This window comes from Adiantum capillus-veneris, chromosome 13 (genome assembly GCF_014529385.1).
Source record: "Adiantum capillus-veneris isolate H3 chromosome 13, ASM1452938v2, whole genome shotgun sequence".
NCBI classification, from domain to species: domain Eukaryota; kingdom Viridiplantae; phylum Streptophyta; class Polypodiopsida; order Polypodiales; family Pteridaceae; genus Adiantum; species Adiantum capillus-veneris.
In genome coordinates, this window is record NC_140943.1 from 25779255 (window position 1) to 25799584 (window position 20330).

The following is a 20330-nucleotide window of genomic DNA, read 5'->3' on the forward strand; positions in this document are numbered from 1 at the left end:
TTTTACCTAAGACACAGTTTTGAAAAATTCACCTTCTCTTTTTATTGTACATAGGCGTGTATGAGATAGGGACCTTTCTCGTATCACCTTGAAAACCCTTAGCTAGCTAGTCACTGGACTAGTTGAGCCAATATATATATATATATATATATATATATATATATATATATATATATATATATTATGGCCCATCCTTTTTGTGTAAATATTACCTCTTACCTTGGGCCTAGCTATATTGTGAATTTGATTACTCCACTATTTGGGAGTTATATACACACTATATTTAGGTGTGCATTTTTACCAGGCCTAAGTAAGCCACTTCGCATTTTTACCATCCATAGTATATTTTATTATGTTCTTGCATTAGAGACACTATATAACTATGTGTACTCTTTTTCTATAGAAGCTTCAACTGTTTCACCAAAGCATAATTGAGAGAATTGTGAGTTGCCATACCATTTTGCACCTTGCTTCCTTTTTATACCCATGAAGGCAGACTAAATAATGTGGACCCACCCAATGCTACCAGATTGAAGTTGTAAGCAAACACTCATGTTCTTCTATGGATTAAGAGACTCTCACTTGAGTAAATTGAGAACATGGATATAGTTGTAGCAATTGGATAGTACACCTTGATTTTTCCTTATCTTTTATCACATCTTTGTGATTTTCTTCGCCTTATCCTTCTATGTGATTCTATTCAAAGGACTATCCCACTTGGTATTATTGTTAGAGTGTTAGAGATCCACTTGAAGCAGATAGTATCCATCTTTGCTTCAGTAAAATCTACCATAGAGAAAGAACCTCAAGCATCCTTGTCCTTCTTTGAGGCCTTTAGATCATTTGAAGAAGATTTACATTTATAGATTCTATTGTTGTAAGAAAATTGAGTGACCACAGGTCAACATGGGAATGTTGTATGCTAGAATTGTGGGAGATATGGTCAGTTTGAATGCGACTCTCTAGAAAGGAAATAGGAAAAGTATTATGCAACCACTACCAAGAATCTAGATGAGCTTAAGAGACTATTTGTGTTATAGCACATGTTAAATAATGTTTGCAGATCTCAAAAAGGTTTCAAGTGCATCAAACTACATGACTAGTCATGGTGAGTGGTTCAAGGAAATGTAGACTTTGTAGCGTCTTGGTTAAGTAGAGACTGGGTACGGTGTTGCACATCCCATTATGCATAAGAAATGTACCATTGTCTCTAACATATGGTAAAGTAAGTTATCTAGCTGATGTATTGTATGTATCTAATTTTACAAAGAATTTGGTTTTTCTTGGGAGCAAGGTTTGCAAGTTTGGTCTAATGGTCTCTATATCAAAGAGGAGAAGAAAAAAAAAATGGTTACATAGGAAAAGTAAGTGGATAGAATGTCTACTTTAGACATAAATATGTCTAAGATGAATGCAGCCATGTTTGCACAAGGTGCAGGATTTGTTGCAGATATTGAAATTTTGCACAAGAAAATTGGTCATATGAATCTACAACAACATCTAATAACTAATGGGAATGGGAAACATGGTGCACTCAAGCGAATTAGGTTCCAAGATCAATTAACTTGGACCCATAAACACAATCTTGAGTAGTTGCTAATCCATCACAAGCTCATCATAAACAAGGGAGATGTAATGCAAAATGGAATTGGTTCATTCATTCGTGAAATGAGATTTAAGCATATCTACAGCCTTGCACCATTGTATGTGGGATAATTCCACCTTTCCTCTCCTTGACTCGTACTCTAGTACTCTATGACAAATCTCACACCTTACAATCCTCCCCTTGAGGTTTGGACTAGGAAGAAATTGACATCTGTGGCACATTCCAATCCAGGAGCAAAAGAATATCTCCAATCCAGGAGACCATCCCCAATCTGGGTGACAAACTATCTCTAATCCAAGAGATACTTATACACCTTCCCTCAAGTAGATGTATTAAATTGAGACCAAGCTAGTCCAAGCTATCTCCAAACAAATACAACTGAAAAGGGAAAGGCAAAACAAAAAGGTTAGAGAATGTCGCCGTAGACTAGAAGGCTATTGCCCCTTCTTCTTCTTCATCTTTATCTTTGTCTTCTTCTGCCAAATACACTTTGGGCCTTGTATTTATGCTTGTGCTTCCTCTATCCCTTTTGAAACACTTGGAAGGAAGGTGCCCCTTCTTCCACAAATGCTGCAAGTCTTTAATGCTAGACAATCCTTTTCTATGTGCCCTTCTTTGCCACATATGAAACAAGTCTTGTTACTAGAGCTAACTATAAAAGCTCCTTCCCCTGAAGTAGCATTCCTCCCTTGCTTCTTCTCTTTAGACATTAAAGAGTTGATTACATCTTGTAAAATTGGTGTTGGGTTCTTTTCCTCAATGATGGTCATTACCTGGTCAAAGCTAGGTGGTAAGGTTGCTAGAAGAACTGCAATTTTGTCCTCCTCAGGTACTGCACTGTTTACATAATCTAGTTGTGTGGTCATACTTTTGAGGAGATTGACAAAGCTTGCAATAGCTTTGTTATGTTCCATTTTTCATTTGTATAGATACTTCTTTAAGCTCACTTTGCTCTTCTTTTTTCTAGCTCCAAAGTTTATTTCTAGTTCTTCCCATGCAGTTGATGAGGTTTCACAATTATCAATAAAGTGTACATAATTGTCGTGTAGTGCAGTGATTATGATACCTAATGCCTGCTCGTACTTGGCTCGATTTTGTGAACTCATATCTTGTGTTAGTATGCGTGCACCATCTGTAGATGTCGGATCAGTGATCGTTGGCTTGACTACTCCCCACAATTGCTTTTTCATTAAGTAGCCTTTCAACTTGGTTTGCCAAGTTTGAAAGACCTCCCTGTTAAATTTCCTAAGCCCTTTCTGCTCCATTGCACTAATAGAGGGGTCTTAGCTTAGGAGACTCTCCCAACTAGTGTCTACCTCTTTACACAAGCACAACTAAAAGGTCATCCCCATATTCATTGCAAATGGTGCTTGGTTGAAAAAATTTTAGACTTTAATTACAGGAGAGAGAGAGAGAGAGAGAGAGAGAGAGAGAGAGAGAGAGAGAGAGAGAGAGAGAGAGAATTTCCTTTGGAATTTGTTAAGATCCTCTTCACCGGAGTGAAGCCCCTCTTCACAATTTTGACCTTTGCTTTGCCTTGGAGCAAAACTTTGACTAGCTTGACCTTTTGCTTGGAGCTTGGAAACTTGGATGTTCTTTAGAAGCTTTGATAGCTTTTTGAAATCTTGTAATAGCCTTGTCAAAGCCCGTTAGAAAATTTCAAAAGGCTATCAAAGATTCTAAACACTTTGTTTTGGTTTCAAAGTATTGCTGATTTGTTGCTATGGAAGAAGGGCTTAATGCCTTATATAGCACAAATTAGTGTCGTGGAAATTTGGGCTTTTGTGAGCAATGGAGTTAGAAGAAAACCAACTCAATTGAGTTGAGGGAGCTTCTTGGCATCCAATTGCTTGTGGGTTGGAGCACTGTTGTGGGAAACAATGCTCCAATAGTGGACTCCAAATGAAAGGATATTACAATTTTATAAAAAAAAACAAATAAGGGAAGCTTTACAGGCAGCACATGACAATGAGCAAGTGATGTGGACAACCACGTGGGCAGCAAAGCTAGTAGGTCGCTAGCGACAGAGGATGAGCACATGTGCTTGAGCAAGGATGATGTGGTAATGAGGTGATGGCAAGGTGGGTGTCGAGAGTGACGGATTGAGCTGAGCAACTTGTGAGGCTTGTGCACGTGACTGCATGTGCGCACGAGTTACTGAACCGATTGAGCAGCTTAGCTAGCTGATGGAAAATGCAAGTGTTGTTGAGAGATGATAGCAAGAAGAATTGCAGCCTACCTTGTGCAGCTCTAGGATGTTGCAGTGTGCTACTTTGTATTCTTGGAATTTCTTGCAAGCAAATAGGCATGCTCCATGTGAGTATGGCCCTCCAAAAAAAAAAAAAGCAAAAGCCTTAATATGGGGCCCTTCCACATGATCGAAAGGCAAATCCAAACAAAAATTACTCCAAAATCCACACACACACACACACCTATTCCTTTAGTTGGGCACACATGCCACACACAAATCTCAAAGAGTGAAGAAGCACTATTCTTTGAATTTAATCGATCAATTACTTGCACATATGATGCCCAATTAAAACAAGTAGACAATCAATGGATATCTCTTTGCAATGGCTTTGTACACATGCCTCTATTGCAAAGGAAAATACGAAATCAAAGCAATTAATTGGAGGCAAGAATTAGGTAAAAATTGCACTAAAGTACAAAGCTTAATTGAAGAGAAATGATGCAAGAAATCAAAAAGCTAAATGTTAAATCCTCCTCTTCTAATCGCCAAAGGGTAGTGGAGCATGCTCATGCCCAAATGACAACTAGAGATTGGGATTATTAATCTAATGCAAATAGAGATTAGGGAATGCTAGCTGGAGAATGCTAATCACTAACACAAAAACCATAACAACAAACTTAGCTACCATAACTTGGTGCTTTGATACCACTTGATGGGAATGGGATCATGCTAGTTAGTGCGGATGAAAGACAAATAAGGTGCACACAAGAGAGTGTGTGTAGGCTAGATTATCACTCAAGCAAATTAGGTTCCAAGATCAATTAACTTGGACTCATAAACACAATCTTGAGTATTTGCTAACCCATCACAAGCTCACCATAAACAAGGGAGATGTAATGCAAAATGGAATTGGTTTATTCATTCATGAAATGAGCTTTAAGAAGCTCTATAGCCTTGCACCATGCATGTGGGATAATTCCACCTTTTCCTCTCCTTGACTTGTACTCTAGTATTGTATGGTTATAGGGTTGCTAAAATGAAAAATACTTGTGAATCTTATCAATTTCAAAAGCAAGAAAAAACATACTTCCCTCATGATAAGGATGTAATCAAGAATGTGTTGGAATTAGTATGTGTGGAATCTGACAACGATTATGGGTGGATGCAAGTGCTTTGTGAGCTTCATTGATGATCAAACTGGAAGGTACCGGTCTAACTCATGAAGAAAAAAGAGATGTATTTATGCACTTTCAAATTTCAAGGCTATGGTCAATAAATAGACTGGAAACATGTAAAGTGTCTAAGGTCAGATGGAGGGGGAGAATACTTCTCAAATTGTTACGAGATTGGGCACCTTCCTGTTGTAGTGGTTAGCTACAATTGGGATAGCTCGCGTAATGGTTAATTATGTATTGTCTATTTATTTTACTAATTGAGTTGATGATGATTTTGTAGAGTGGAATGCGGGGAGTTGATGAAGAGGGGACGGCAATTACTCTTGGCCATTTTATATTTGCACAATATCTTAGAACATCATTTCAATAAGCGACTATGGCTCTGTAAATAGTTGTAGTGGGAACTCCCCTTATGGGCCATGCAAGAACTAATGAGCTTCACTCATTTACAAAAGTGAAGTGGTTGTAAAAGAGGGGCCTCAATTTTTGGCACCTTAAACTCAAAAATAATATATTAAATACCAACTGCACAAGAGAGGTGCCGTGGAGTTTGGGGCTAGATTTAAGCCTTTCTCTTGCAGATTCTCTTCTCTACTCTCTTATGCTATGGTTATTTACTGTGTACTCTCTAATCTAGTCTCCATCTCTTACACATCTCTTAGACTCTCTTACAAGCATGTCTATGTCAATTATATGTTTACTGTGTGTGAGTGTGTCATAGTCTAGGTGAGTGTGTGTGCTTGGAAATTGGAAGAAGAGGTGGACAAGTTGATGGTGATTGCTTGGAAGCTTGTGTTGAATAGTTAAGCGGTCGATCTCCCCCTCTTCTCCCAACACAAATGAAGTTAATAGTTTTTTTTTAAAATTGTGAAATTTAGAGGTAGTTTTCATGCATCTATACTTTGCAACAAAATGGTGTTGTAGAGTCGAAGAACATTCAAACAGTAGAAGTTGCTAGAGATATGATGAATGAGGAAAATTTGTCAAATTTTTATTTATCTGAGATTTTTGCTACATGTGCATCATAAATAGGACCCCTATTGTTATAGTGCATGATATGACACCTGAAGAGAAGTTTAGTGGTGAAAACTCTGATGTGTCAGACATCAAAGTATTTGGTTGTATTGGTTATGTCCATATGCTAAATGGGTTGAGAAGCAATCTTGTCCCAAAGGCTTAAAAATGTGTGTTCATTGGTTATTCCCTTGAGTAGAAAGGATACAAGTATTACAATCATGTCACAAGTACAGTGAGGGTGAGCAAAGAAGTCTTTTTTTATTAAAATTTAAAGATGTTATGCTTATGTGAAGGATGATTTAGGGGCTAATGTAAGAGAGAATATGGCCATAGAAAATATAGATACACAGTCACATGTTTTGAGTGGGCCACAAGGGTCACCTAATGTAAGTTACGGTAAGAATCCATGGAGTGGAAATTTGCATGAAAGAGTGAGTGCTATTAACTCATCGAATGTATTAAGGAAAGGAAATTTAAAAGGTTGATGATGCCCCTCAACTCTCAAATTTGAGTTCAAGTCATGATAATGGTGACCAGTGGTTTTGAGCAGAGGTTAAATGAGTTTAAATGAGGAGTTTTGCATACCCACCAAAGAAACAAAAAACACGCCCTCCTCCTTGGGAGAGAGATTCCAAGAGAGCGGGAGAGAGAGAGAGAGAAATACATGCTTAGAGGGAGAGAAATCCATGCCTTGTCCTTCGCCATGGCTCCACCTTCTCCTTTCTCTCCACCTTGCTCTGATACCAGTGAAAGGGCAAGGGGATTGGAACCTGCTAATCTCCACCCAGCCATGCCCTATATAGGCCCTTGGCCTGCTAAATATAGGGACCCCCTTGACTGCATGTCCATCCTGGCCCTTGGCCGTGCCTGGTCCTACCCTTGTCCTGACATGAAGTGCGAGCTTTGTCCTAGAATATGAGTCAAGGAGTGAAGAGAAGGAATTATCCCTTATGCAGTGGTGCAAGTTTGTAGAGCTACTTAAATCTCATTTCATGAATGAATAAACACAAGTCTATTTTTGCTTTACATCTCCCTTGTTTATGGTGAGCTTGTGATGGCTTCGCAAATACTCAAGATCGTGTTTATGAGTCCAAGTTAATTGATCTTGGAACCTAATTCGCTTGAGTGATAATGTAGCCAACACACACTCACTTGTGTGCATGATGTTTCTCTTTCATCCACCATAGCTAGCACGAGCCCATTCCCATCAAGTGGTATCAGATCTATGGTGTGCTAACTAGGGTTATTGCTATGTTAGTGTTATTAGCATCTCCTAATAATCATTAGGACCTTTTGGCATTTTATCTTTTTCTCTCCCTTGCATACCTTATGACTAATTAGCATCAATGGGATAGTGTGAGCATGTCTTTGGGTTTGATTCCCTTGGGCCACTACTCTCCTAGGTAATTACGAATCTAATTAGAATTAGGCTTCACCATTAGGTGTGTTTTCCATTGACCTTATCATTTTTTACATCATTTTTGTACATAGATTGACTCTCAAGTGCAACACTATTTTAATTCATCACTTATGTGTGTGAGTAGCGCGTCTCAAGAGCTTCCCGTCAAGACAATCCATGCTCAAATCGCCTTTCATTTGCATAGTTTAGAGCTCGATTAAATTTGCACACACACTCCCTCGATTTTATGCAGAACAATGCTTCATAAGTTTTGTGTGTGTGTGTGTGTGTGTGTGTGTGTGGAGAGCATTTAATGCTCAACCCTCTTTTGGAGGGATCAACCTAACTTGGAAGTTATCACCTTTTTTTTTTTGCAGGCCCACGTGAGAAGACATCCTAAATAAGGCGGGCTAGATTTTTTGGTTAAAGGGGGAAGGGCCTTTGGGCATACACGTGGGCGGGCGGTCGACGAACTTGAAAAAGGCGCTTAACCAGTTCCTATGACCATTTTTGGTTCGAGTTGCTAGGAATCGACCACCTGCAGCCTTGTCTACGTCCGACGATACACTTCACAGCCGCGACCGGCTCAAGATCACTGAGCGCTCTGCTCCGACCGACCTACGACGGGCCTACCCAAGGTGCTTAACCATTTTTTAAGGGATTTTTTGGGCTTATCCCTACGGGGCCACCCTTCCCACGGCCCTGCAAAAATCCTGCATCCCTTACCTCAACTCCCTTTTAGGGGGTGTGTCCCACCGGTAGGGAATACCAAGGGGCTCTTAGGAGTGACTCTTTGAGTATCCAAAACGGGGCACCAAAATCAAACAAAAGGCTCCTTTTGAGCTTCCAAAATGAAACTTCACAAAGAAATCAAGGAAAGAACCTTTCTCGAACCCCAAAGTAGCGTTTGAGCTCTTGAAAAGGGTATTCACGAGTAAACCTAAGCAAGCAAGGCCTCCAGCAAGCATCCAAAACTTCCCAAGGCTGCACCAAGGCATTCAATCGCAACATTACGCTTCAACAAGATTTGAAAGCAAACTTGAAGGCGGGTTTTTCCAAGCAATAGAAAAAGATGACTTTTGTGAAGAGTGGCTTCACACCGGTGAAGAGGAGCTTCACAAAATTCAAAGGAATTCTCTCTTACTCTCTCTCTCTCTCTCATTAAAAACTTTCAAAATCTTGCAGCCAAGCACAATAACTTGCAATTTTTTTAAAAAAATCATCTTCTGAGGGGTATTTGAACTTTTGTAAATAGGTAGACATTGGCTAGGAGAGTTTCCTAAGCTAAGACCCCTCTATTAGCGCAATGGAAGAGAAGGGGCTTGGAAAATTTAATGGGGAGGCTTTCATATTTGGAAAACGAAGTTGAAAGTACTTAATGAAAAAGAAGTTGTGGGGAGTAGTCAAGCCAACGCTCATTGATCCGACATCTACTACTGGTGCACAAGTACCGACACAAGCTATGAGTGCACAAAATAAAGCCAAGGATGAGCATGCACTAGAAATCATAATCACTGCACTACATGACAATTATGTACACTTTATTGCGATGATTGTACCTCATCAGCTGCATGGGAAGCACTAGAAAAAAACTTTAGAGCTAGAAAAAAGAAGAGAAAAGTGAGCTTAAAGAAAGATCTTAACAAAATAAAAGATAAAAATATTTACAATCAGTAGATATTAATAATGCTAATATAAAGAAAATTGAATCAGCTTTCTAGTTAGAAGAAGAACTAGATAATCTAGCAGGGAGATTATGCCTAAATAGCCTAGGACCTAACACGCTCTGATACCAGTTGTAGGGTTTTTATGGCGGATAATTAAAGGAGCCGTTCATAATTAAAAGATGATAACTAACTAAAAATAACTCAAGAAGGATAATCAAACACATATGCAAATAGACACTTGATTCGTTAATGAAATTTTTACAAAGGTGCTCTTTTATAGAGCTACAAAGGACACACAATATTGACACACAGGCTGACTGGATGACATGTAGACTGACACATGGTAGGAAACACAATACACAAAAGTAGTTTGGCACATGGAGAGCGGTTACACATGGGGATTGTTACAAAACCCGCAATCCTTACAATGTGCGCCTTGTTTCATAATGTTGTTCCCTTCCCCAATTGGCTTTGCAATAGTCCATAGATTCTTTTTCATCAAATATCCCTCTATTTTAACTTGCCAGGTGTGAAAATTTTGCCCATTAAACTCGTTCAAATTCTTGGTGCTCATAGTGCGGAGCGGTTTTACTTGAGAGACTCTTTCAAGCAGTGTCTATACTCCTCAAATACAAGAATTTAGAAGTTGGGAGCTTTATTTTTTCCACTGTGATCTTCTTTCGTTGGTAGTGCAAGAGCAAAAGGCAATAGAGAAATTTAGAACTTGCAAAAGATGGCAGCAACTGCATTTTAACACAATTGGATCGTGTGAATGAGAGATTAGTTAACTTATTAAAAGCAAACTTGAATAAATTAGCAGATTTGTTGGTGAGACTTGGCAAGATTCTGCATTGATTAACCTGATGGTGTTGGCTTATTGGCAAAGCCTATGTGATGATGTGAGGATGGCAAGTAGAATATGTGAAGCTTTTGTAAATCTTTTATGATACTTGGAGCTAAAAAATGAACTGCAGTCAAAGAGAGGCAGCCGTTGGCTCTGATAGTATGGATTGAGCATGCCAAAGGCGGCAGCCAAACCTCCTTGTAAAAGATGCTACCTCTTAACCTCGTAATCATAGCCACTAGAGTATGCACCTAGATCGCCTTCCTCCTCCATGTGCACCCCATCATTCTTACATCATATTCTTGCCTGTTAGACAACAAACCTCTTGGGGGTACTGTAAGATGCCCAAATTTTGGGTCTCTTTAAAATAAGAAAAATAGCTTTCAATATATGTTTGCCAAATTTTGACTTAAGATGCTTGATTGACAATATTGTAAGGTTCTAAAGTAAAGCAAGCCCGTTTCCATGTTCCAGTAGGTTAGACGGATGTTTGGTTCAGTTTTGAAAAAATCCGCTAATTTTAGCTTTTTCATGCTTTTTATGCTTTTAGGTGCTTTTTTGCAAAAAGCAAGGTCGGCTCCTTGATCTATGTGTTCCACGGAAGCTATGGTTTAATTTTTTAAAAATTTGCTTTTTGAGTGCTTTTCACGCTATTTTTAGCTTTTCTTGATTTTTAGTGCTTTTTAGTGAAAAGCGAGTCCAGTTTCTTATTCCAGTGGATGAGGGAAACCTGTGGTTTATTTTTTTTAAAAAAATTATTTTATTTTTGCTTTTGCGCTATTTTTAGCTTTGCGTGCTTTTCGGCGTTTTTGAAAAGCAATGTGCTTTTTAGGATGACCTAAACATAAAAATATTAATTTTAATCTCCGTCGGATTTAAAAATGATCATCTGGTGCAGAAATAGGACCAAACGGGATTTTTACGAAAATTATTTTTATAAAAAGTGGTATCGTAAATACTCCAGGACAGTACAGAAAAGTCATAATTATGTCCGGACATTACGATACGGCATAGTCTAGCTAAGGTTCCATTAGTTGGCCGGATACTGTTCAATTGGCCGGATATTCTCTCTCTACTTGCTTACTATCTCCTCTCTCGTTTCACGGTATACGCGCTCTCCGGAAGCTTTCGTGGTGAATACCTCTACGTAGCTCTCATCACCGCTCTCTTGCGGCAAAGCAAGAACCCTTTCGACAGCCCCTAATCGATTCTAAAGCACGATGAGAAACTCTGAATTGCATAGCCATCATCATCATCTCTCTCTCTATGTCGTTTTTCTGAGTAGTCACCCTCTCGATGATTGTTTTTTCGTATACGAGTGCATGTATGGACTAACCAAGTATGTATGAAGTTGCCCCATGATTACTTCATCATGTATAACAAGTTGATATATGTACATGATGCATTTATGATCACGTGCGTGCACAAAAAGCGTTTTTCATTTCACATTATAGAGGCGTCAACAATATGGTGACATGATTGTCAAGGGATAAACAGGAACTCTTTTACTTTGAAATAGGGACCAAAGTCTTTGGCATGCCAGGAAGCACAACTCGTTGGAAGAGTGTTGACCGTAGTTACCTTACCCGTCACCAAGAACCCTTCCGTCAATTATTCATCTATATTGACGACAGTCTAAGGGATTGGTTTGCCAACCTCAGGCTACTTCACTCTATGGTTAGGCCTAGAAGACATGTTCTACTACTTGGCCATGCGCTCCCAAATATTAAGGATTGCCAAATTTGCTAAGAAGTTTGAAGCTCTTGCAGTTGTCATAGGAAAAGAAAAGCTAGAAGATAACTACAGACCACGTTGCCGCATGGGAGGTCTGAGAGAATACCCTATCATGAGAGTTAAAAGAATATTTAGAGAGTTAGCTTTGAAACACCCATAATATCGTAATGAAATAAAAAAGATCAAATTTTGATGAATAGAAGAAGCATAGACTCAATTTTGGTTCACTTGTGTACTAAGTTTTCTCTCTCCTTATCTTGTTTTTAGATGGATCTTCTTAATTTTCTAGATGAACTCTCGAGTGACTTTGCACAAAAAGTCTTTTTGAATTATGCACTTGGATTCAGTCTCCATTGGGGAAATGAAGTGGTTCGAGTTTCAAAGGGGACTAGAGACTACCTTGTACTGAACACTTACATAGCATGGGAGTTATATGTTGAAGCTCAGCCTGAAGATCAAACACAAGTGCCTGATAGCTTTATGACCAACCCGCAACTTCGGGTAAAGGAAAAGATCCAAGTAGGCGACATTAAAGTGCAAGGATATGTTCTTTAACCTAACTTATGTTATCTTTTGGACATACCAAGTAGTGAACTCATACTTAGTAAGAAGGCCCTCATGCTAAACCAAAGATACAGCTTCGGGTAAAGGAAAAGATCCAAGTAGGCGACATTAAGGTGCAAGGATATGTTCTTTAACCTAACTTATGTTATCTTTTGGACATACCAAGTAGTGAACTCATACTTAGTAAGAAGGCCCTCATGCTAAACCAAAGATACAACTTTTGTGAGAAGGTCATAATCAGAGTATGAAAGAAGTCAAATGGCGGAAACCAATTCTATTATGTATCCCAATATTGGTTCAATAGAGTCTATGGACCTATTCTTAAATACAACCCTCACAATGTTACTTTTATTTTTGATGACTACGAGAAGCCAAGGTGCATTAGTGACTTTGCACAAGCACAACCAATGGCAATGAACTCGAGTAGATATTTCTACAGAGGCGGTGTAAATGAATGGCATCCTCATGTAAACTACTTTAATAGATTAACACCCACGGATGTATCACGAGGAGACAAATGGTACGAAAAGGAAGATGTGAATTTCAATGCACAAGTTGAAGTGCTAAATTTTGATACTCGAGATGTGAATAAATATAAGGATAGAACCTTGATTATAGAAACCAAGAATTGGTTCATATGACCCTTTCGTATTTATGTATCCCCCTAGAAACACTATATACGTTTTTTGGTCTTCTGCGAGGGTAAAAAAACATTGATGTTAATATAATACATATTTTTTTGAGGATATAATATTTGACTTTGAATCTTGGTTTTATCATTTTAACTAACTTGAGTGATGAGGTGTGTGTGTAGATGACTGATATCTTACCTCGAGGGATATGGGCGGATATACTCTCCCGCCTTATGGTGGAGGAGCATTTCCAAACTGGAGTGGAAGTTCAAAGGCTTGTCACTACCATGCATAATGGGAAAGAGAAGAAAAGCTTGATGTCTACGGATTTTATTGTACTTAATACATTTTGAGCTTGGTATCATTACACTGCAGAGAATCCCGACTTTAGACCGCCTGAGTATTAACCCTTGCCTATTGGGAGTATCAAGTGGATACAATCTAAGTTGGGAAAGGAGATTGTTGTCACTAATCGAATATTATACATAAATGCTTATGAACTTACCCTAAGACCGACAAAGGAAACATGAATGGCCAGAAACATACTTCCTTCAATAATGGCTACTGGGTGCTTCGACATTGTTATGTTTAATGTATGGGGCCGTCAATGCAAAAACAATGACTGGCATATACAATGTCTACAACAGACCTCAATGCCTAGCAGATTGTGAAAATATACACAGCTTAGATGGATGGGACACACTAGATGTGTTTCCAAAAGGATCTGCTTACTTTGATGACTACTTCAAGTACAAGAAGACGATTTTTCACACTGAAATGGGGGTACCTGTAACAAACAAATCTCTTACTCAAGAATGGTATTACTCACACACCAATGAAGAAATATTCCAACCAAAGATCAAAAAGGACTATTGGGATCACCCATCCGATATACTCGAGGAATGGGACAACTATGCTCCATTGGTGTAAGGATGTCACAATGGATATTACCGAGTGCATTATGTTAGAGCAATTAGTATTTATTACAAGCTTCTGAGACACTTGTAGACTTTTCAAAAACCCAAAGTTTTGTGATATAGAAATTGGATTAATTTATTTGTTATTCTTTTTCCTATTTCTCTCTCATCTTATCTCAATTGTCTATTCTATTTGATTTGAGGACTTCGAGTGGATTATAATATTTTACTAAGTGTGACCTTGGTTGATATGGTGCACCAAGTTACCATGCCTCCTAGAGGAAATGTGGTTGTTGCTAACGCAAATGCACCTATTGTTCCTCAACATACCATCACCGATAGATACATCGATGCTATGCTTTGCAAGTTTCAACCTGGAAATTTTACCAGGGAAGGCAAAGATGTAGGCAAAGTCCTTGAAGATTGGATTGAGTGCATGGATGACTACTTTGATTTGGCTCATTCTTCAGCAGTGAACAAAGTTATCATCGTTAAGTTCAAACTAGAGAACACAACCAAGCATTGGTGGAGAGACCATTACACAGAAAACAATGTTGATCCTAATGCTGCAACTTGGGATTACCTTAAAATCCAGCTCAAGAAGAACTATCAAATTTTTTATTATCATTCAGACCGTATGAATGAGTTTCTTGATTGCACTCAAGGAACCAGAGATCTGGAATCATACTATCAACATTTCTTAATCCTTGTCAAGTATGCTCCAATAGGGATGATTCAAGAGGTCAAAGTAGCTCCATTCGTGTCAAGGTTACATAATCCTATGAAGACTAGACTCCAGAGTCTTCGTCTTACCAATTTTGCATACGTCCTTGATGTAGGCAAACCCATTGAAATAGAGTTATCTACTACCGAAAAGAGGAAACCACAACCCGTTCCTGTTCGTGAAATAAAAAGGCCTTGTCCCGAGGAGGAACAAAGGTTTGGAAATCCACAGCAAAGAAGAGAGAACTTATTACGTATGAAGGCCTGACAGGATCATTTGTGCTACACTTGTCTTGATCCAGGTCATCAATCCAGGGATTTTCCATTTAATAATTAAAGTTTCACAGGATTGGTGGACAATTATGATTGTAGGAACTTCAATCCGAATCAAAATTTTAGAAATTTTAGACCCAGACCATCGGCAATTTAGAGGAACTTCAATCAGCAAAACTTTAACCAGAGACAACTTCAAATCCAAGGGAACTTTAAATCAGGCAATCCACCTTTTGTTCGGAATGGACCGCCTGCCAACAATAACAACAATGGAAATGTTAACCGTCAACCTCGTCCAGGGGAAGGAGGAAATCAAAGACCTCAAGGAAGACCTCATGTTAATAGAGATCAAGGGGCTAGAGGTGAAGGAAATCATGCAAGCGCATATGTTCATGCTGCAACTGAATATCAGGGAGTGAATGAATAATATTTAGTGATTCAAACCTCAACAGAGTATCAAGGTAATCATTTTACCTTATTGATTGATTTAGGAAGTACACATTCTTTCATATCTCCTAAGTGCATCAGAAACCTCATTTTTCTTGAACACCCTGATACAGAACTTACAGTAGAATTAGCTACGGGTAGAAAGGTTAGATCTTCTACTTCAGTGGGTAACTTGAATTTTGTTTTGGATGGTCATAATACTTCTGTAAACTTCAGAGTCTTACCCATAGGAATCTACGATGGAATTCTCGAAATGGATTGGCTTAAAGCCAAGGATGCTCACATACATTGTAAAGAGCTTCATTGACTTTCAAAAATGACCAAAACTCTAGGGTTACAGTCACTGGGAAGCGGGGAAAGCCTAAGCTCACACTAGTGAACTTTACCAAACTTATGAAGAGTCATAGGAAAAATGAAAGGATTTACGTAGTAAACCTTAGCCCTAAGGAGAAGAAAATGGATTCACTTGAACGCGAATGGATAACATAGTTTAAAAATGTATTTCTCAAAGAACTTTCACAATTACCACCCAAGCGTGATGTTGATCATGCAATAGAGCTTACTCCAAGAGCTCAACCACTTGCCAGTCAAAATCAACTTTATGCCAAACGTAGCAATGCACCTTCTTCACTGTGACAAGGTGGAATATTTGAGATTTATTGTACCCAAGGATGGTGTTTCTACTGATCCAAGTAAGATCGAAGTTGTTATAGCTTGGCCTACAATGAAATCAATACAAGAAGTACGTGGCTTTCTTGGTTTAACAGGATGGTATCATACATTTATTCAAGGCTACGCTAAGATTGCATCTCCATTGACTAAAATGCTTAAGAAGGATAAAGTGTTTATTTGGAACAATGTGCTCAAGCTAGTTTTGAGAAACTCAAAGAAGCTTTGATGAATGCTCCAATACTAAAGCTTTCAGACTTCTCAAGGACATTCACTGTGTTCACACTGATGCAAGTGGACAAGCAATTGGTGGTGTTCTGTCTCAAGATGGAAAACCAGTAGCTTATAAATCTTGTAAGTTACGTATACATGAGTTAAATTATCCTACACATGACTTGGAATTATTTGCCATTGTGCATGCTCTTAAAGTATGGCAACATTATCTTCTTAAAGGGAGATTTGAACTACATACCGACCATAAAAGACTGAAGTGGATCTACACCCAACCTGAGCTTAATATGCAGCAACGAAGAAGCATGGAGTTGTTATGGGAATATGATTTTGGGATTGAATTTAAACCTGAGAAGGAAAATTGTGTGGCCAATGCGTTAAGTAGGAAGACTACTGTAGCGGCTGTCACAACCTCTACTACTTCTTGAATTGACCTTATTTAAGAAGGTATGACTCATGATCCCTATTACATAAAAATCCAAAACTTGATGAACTTAAATAATCGCACAGAGAAGCAAGAAAGGCAAATCAAAGGCTTCCATGTTCAAGGAGATGAACTTTACTTTGGTAGGAGCTTATTGTATACATGAGCAGAGTAAATAGACTACATATTTGTATTTGGTTGAATTTGCGTATAATTCCTTATTCCAACACACAATTAGAATGTCTCCTTTTCAAGAATTGTACGGACAAGAGTATCTTACTCCACTAAAATGGGCAGACCCTCTCATACGAGTTCAAGCATCCAAAGAAATATTGGATGAAATGCAACTACAAACTGATCTTATACGATAGGATATTAAGACTGCTCAAGATAGACAGAAGAGCTACACTTATCGAGAACAATCTGCCAAACTTTTTGAAGAGGGTGATATGGTATTTTCGAGAGTAAAACCCAAATGTAGTTCTTTATCAATGGGTAGGAAGCTAAGTGCTAGATATTGTGGACCTTTTGTAATCATAGAATGGATTAATGATCAAGCTTACAGACTCTTGTTACCACCACACATAAAGGTACATGATGTTTTTCACGTCAGCTTACTCAAGAAGTATGTACCTGATCTGCAACATATTCTTGATGATTCTCTATTATCTACCTCTATGGATGAAACTTTTGAAGTATATTTAGAAGTGATACTTCAGAGCAGATTCAAGCCTCTATGTAATCGGACTGTTATTGAACACCTTGTTAAATGGTCAATGTATCCTCAGGATGATGCCACTTGGAAACGTGATGATGTCATGAGACTAAATTATCGAGATTTCATGCCGAGGTGAGGACACCTCGAGTTTTTCAAGTGTGGGAGGATGTAAGATCCCCAAATTTTGGGTCTCTTTTAAAAATAAGAAAAATAGCTTTCAATATATGTTTGCCAAATTTTAACTTAAGATGCTTGATTGACAGTATTATAAAGTTCTAAAGTAAAAAGAAAGGCTGTTTCCATGTTCCAGTAGGTTAGATAGACGTTGGGTTCAATTTTGAAAAAATTCACTATTTTTAGTTTTTTATGCTTTTATGTGTTTTTTTGCAAAAAGCAAGGTCGGATCCTTGATCTACGTGTTCCAGGGAAGTTATGGTTCAATTTTGTAAAAATCTACTTATTGAGTACTTTTCATGCTATTTTTAGCTTTCATGATCTTTAGTGCTTTTTAGTGAAAAGCGAATCCGCTTTCTTATTCCAGTGGTCGAGGGGAATGCGTGGTTCAATTAAGAAAATTTTACTTTTTTTTTTGCTTTTTATGCTATTTTTAGTTTTTTGTGCTTTTCGACATTTTTGAAAGCAGTGTGCTTTTTACGATGACCTAAACATAAAAATATTAATTTTAGTCTCCACCATCGGATTCAAAATGGTCACCCGGAGAAAAAATAAGACCAAACGGGATTTTTATGAGAATTATTTTGATAAAAAGTGGTACCCTAAATACGTCAGGATAGTACGAAAAAGTCATAATTATGTCAGGACATTACGGTGCAGCATAGTCTAGCTAAGGTTGTATTAGTTGGCTAGATACTATTCAATTGGCCAATTTTGCTGCTGTAAAATTTGAATGGTAAGTGGGAAAGTTGACCACCAAAAGCTGTGCCATGTTTTTAAAAAAGACTAGAGTCTTTTTCCAAAAGTAAGAAGCTAATCCTGGTTGAGAGGTAGCGCTAGTAGCTAGCTTGGGCATCACTCTGGCTTGCTGCGCTTGGCTATAAATTGCAAGTTAGTGCTCATTTTTCAGTGCCGTCTGTTGCGTCTACTATCGCAATGCTATACGTATCTATTATATGGAGTGGTGCAAGATATTCATCACCATCTCCATAAGCTCTTCTCTCTTAGGAAGAAGAAGAAGAAGAAGGATAATCTCTCTCTAGTTGCTTACTAGATTCTCCTCTCTCGTTTCTCGGTGTACGCGCTCTCGAGAAGCTTTTGTGGTGAATACCTCTATGTAGCTCTTATCACCACTCTCTTGCGGCAAAGCTAGAAGCATTTTGACAGCCCCTAATTGATTCTAAAGCACGGTGAGAAGCTCCAAACTGCATAGCCATCATCATCATCTATCTCTCTATGTAGTTTTTCTGAGTAGTCACTCTCTCGGCGATTGTTTTTCCGTATACGAATGCATGTATGGATTAACCGAGTACGTATGAAGTTGTCCCATGATTGTTTCATCATGTATCACATGTTTCTTTATGCACATGATGCGTTTATGATCATGTGCGTGCACAAAAAGTGTTTTTTGTTTCACATCATAGAGGCGGTAGGAACACTGTTTTGGTCATAACTCACAAACCGTTATGAATCAGCCTGAACCCTATACACCAGAAATAAAACACATCATTTAGAACATTTTCTTTCTTTGGTGTTATGTGAAAATCACGCACGAGCTAAGACATATGGTCAAAAAACAGCTTGCTCCCCACTCAACTATTTTTTTGACTCCAGGCTCCTTGGAGAACCACCATATAGATTCACCGGATGGGAAAACCCACTTAACCAATTGAAAAGATTGATGAAACTTGATGATAATGTATTTAGGTCTCCTTTATCACCTCAACAATGTGAGTTATTAATCGTTCCATAACCGGTTTTACCTACACGTATAGGGGTGCTACCAAGGGGGAGTACCATATGACATCGTGGGTTAATCAAGTTGTTTATGTATGATTTATGGTTTGTTTCGGTGATTTGATTTCAGCTATTAGATGGCCATAAACTTATGTGAGAGTATACGGTTAGACATCCTGAACCGCATAAGCAGATATGATTAAAGTGGCTTTCTTTTTAAGTTATCGTTTATTGTGTGAGTATCATATGGGTGAAGTGATGTGATAGAGTGCTAGTGTATATTATGAGATGATCTTGATGCATTGGTTTGAGGTCAAATACTTTCATTTGCATGCTATGCTCCCAAAAATGTCAAAAAGTTGTTTTTTGCGTATGCGTGAAGTTATGGTTTATGGTTGATCCAAAGGTTGGAGCTGTTTTGCATCTTGTTTATGGTGATGGAATGTTATCATATGATGTATGGAAACTTATGGATTGATGTAGATGCCTCATCTGCATGGTTATGATTGCTTTCCAGCTTTCTAGGTCAAAATTGGTCTATGTGCTAGGGAGGTGAAGTACATATGTGATGCATCAACTTTGCATGGTTGGATGTTGTCAAAATTGGATTTTTATGTTATGATTAGTTCTTGCTCGTAGGACTGTTTTTATGCATGAAAGAATCATGTCTTAAGGGTCATATGTGTGTGGACTGCAATTGACTACAGAGGATATGTCAAACTCCAAGTGTGGGAGTTTGTTCAGTGTGATTATGATTGGTGGTTAAAGGCTGAGATTCCCTCAAGGAGTATGGTCGTGATTTTATGGTGGAAGCCCGTGTGGCTCATGGTTTTGTTTTTTCTAGATATGGTTATGATGCTGAAATGCTGCCGAAAGTTTTGCAACCATGTTATGTTCTAAAGTGGTTATGCAGGATTGGTCTTGCCTCGCCTAAGTTGGGTGGAGTGCTCACCGGTGTGCATTGATTGGATTATGGTTTATAGTTTTGGGATAGGATCATGAAGTGATCTAGATGGTTCATGGTAGACATGTAAGGGCTCTAAGAGACCTTGTACAGTCTAACTGCTTGAAAAAGATTGTTTGTGCATATGGGAAATGCTATTGTGATTGGACTTGTGTTATGTTTCTCATGGCAGCGTCGCTACAAGACTAGGATCACCTACATCGCTAAGCCTTAGACTAAAGGGT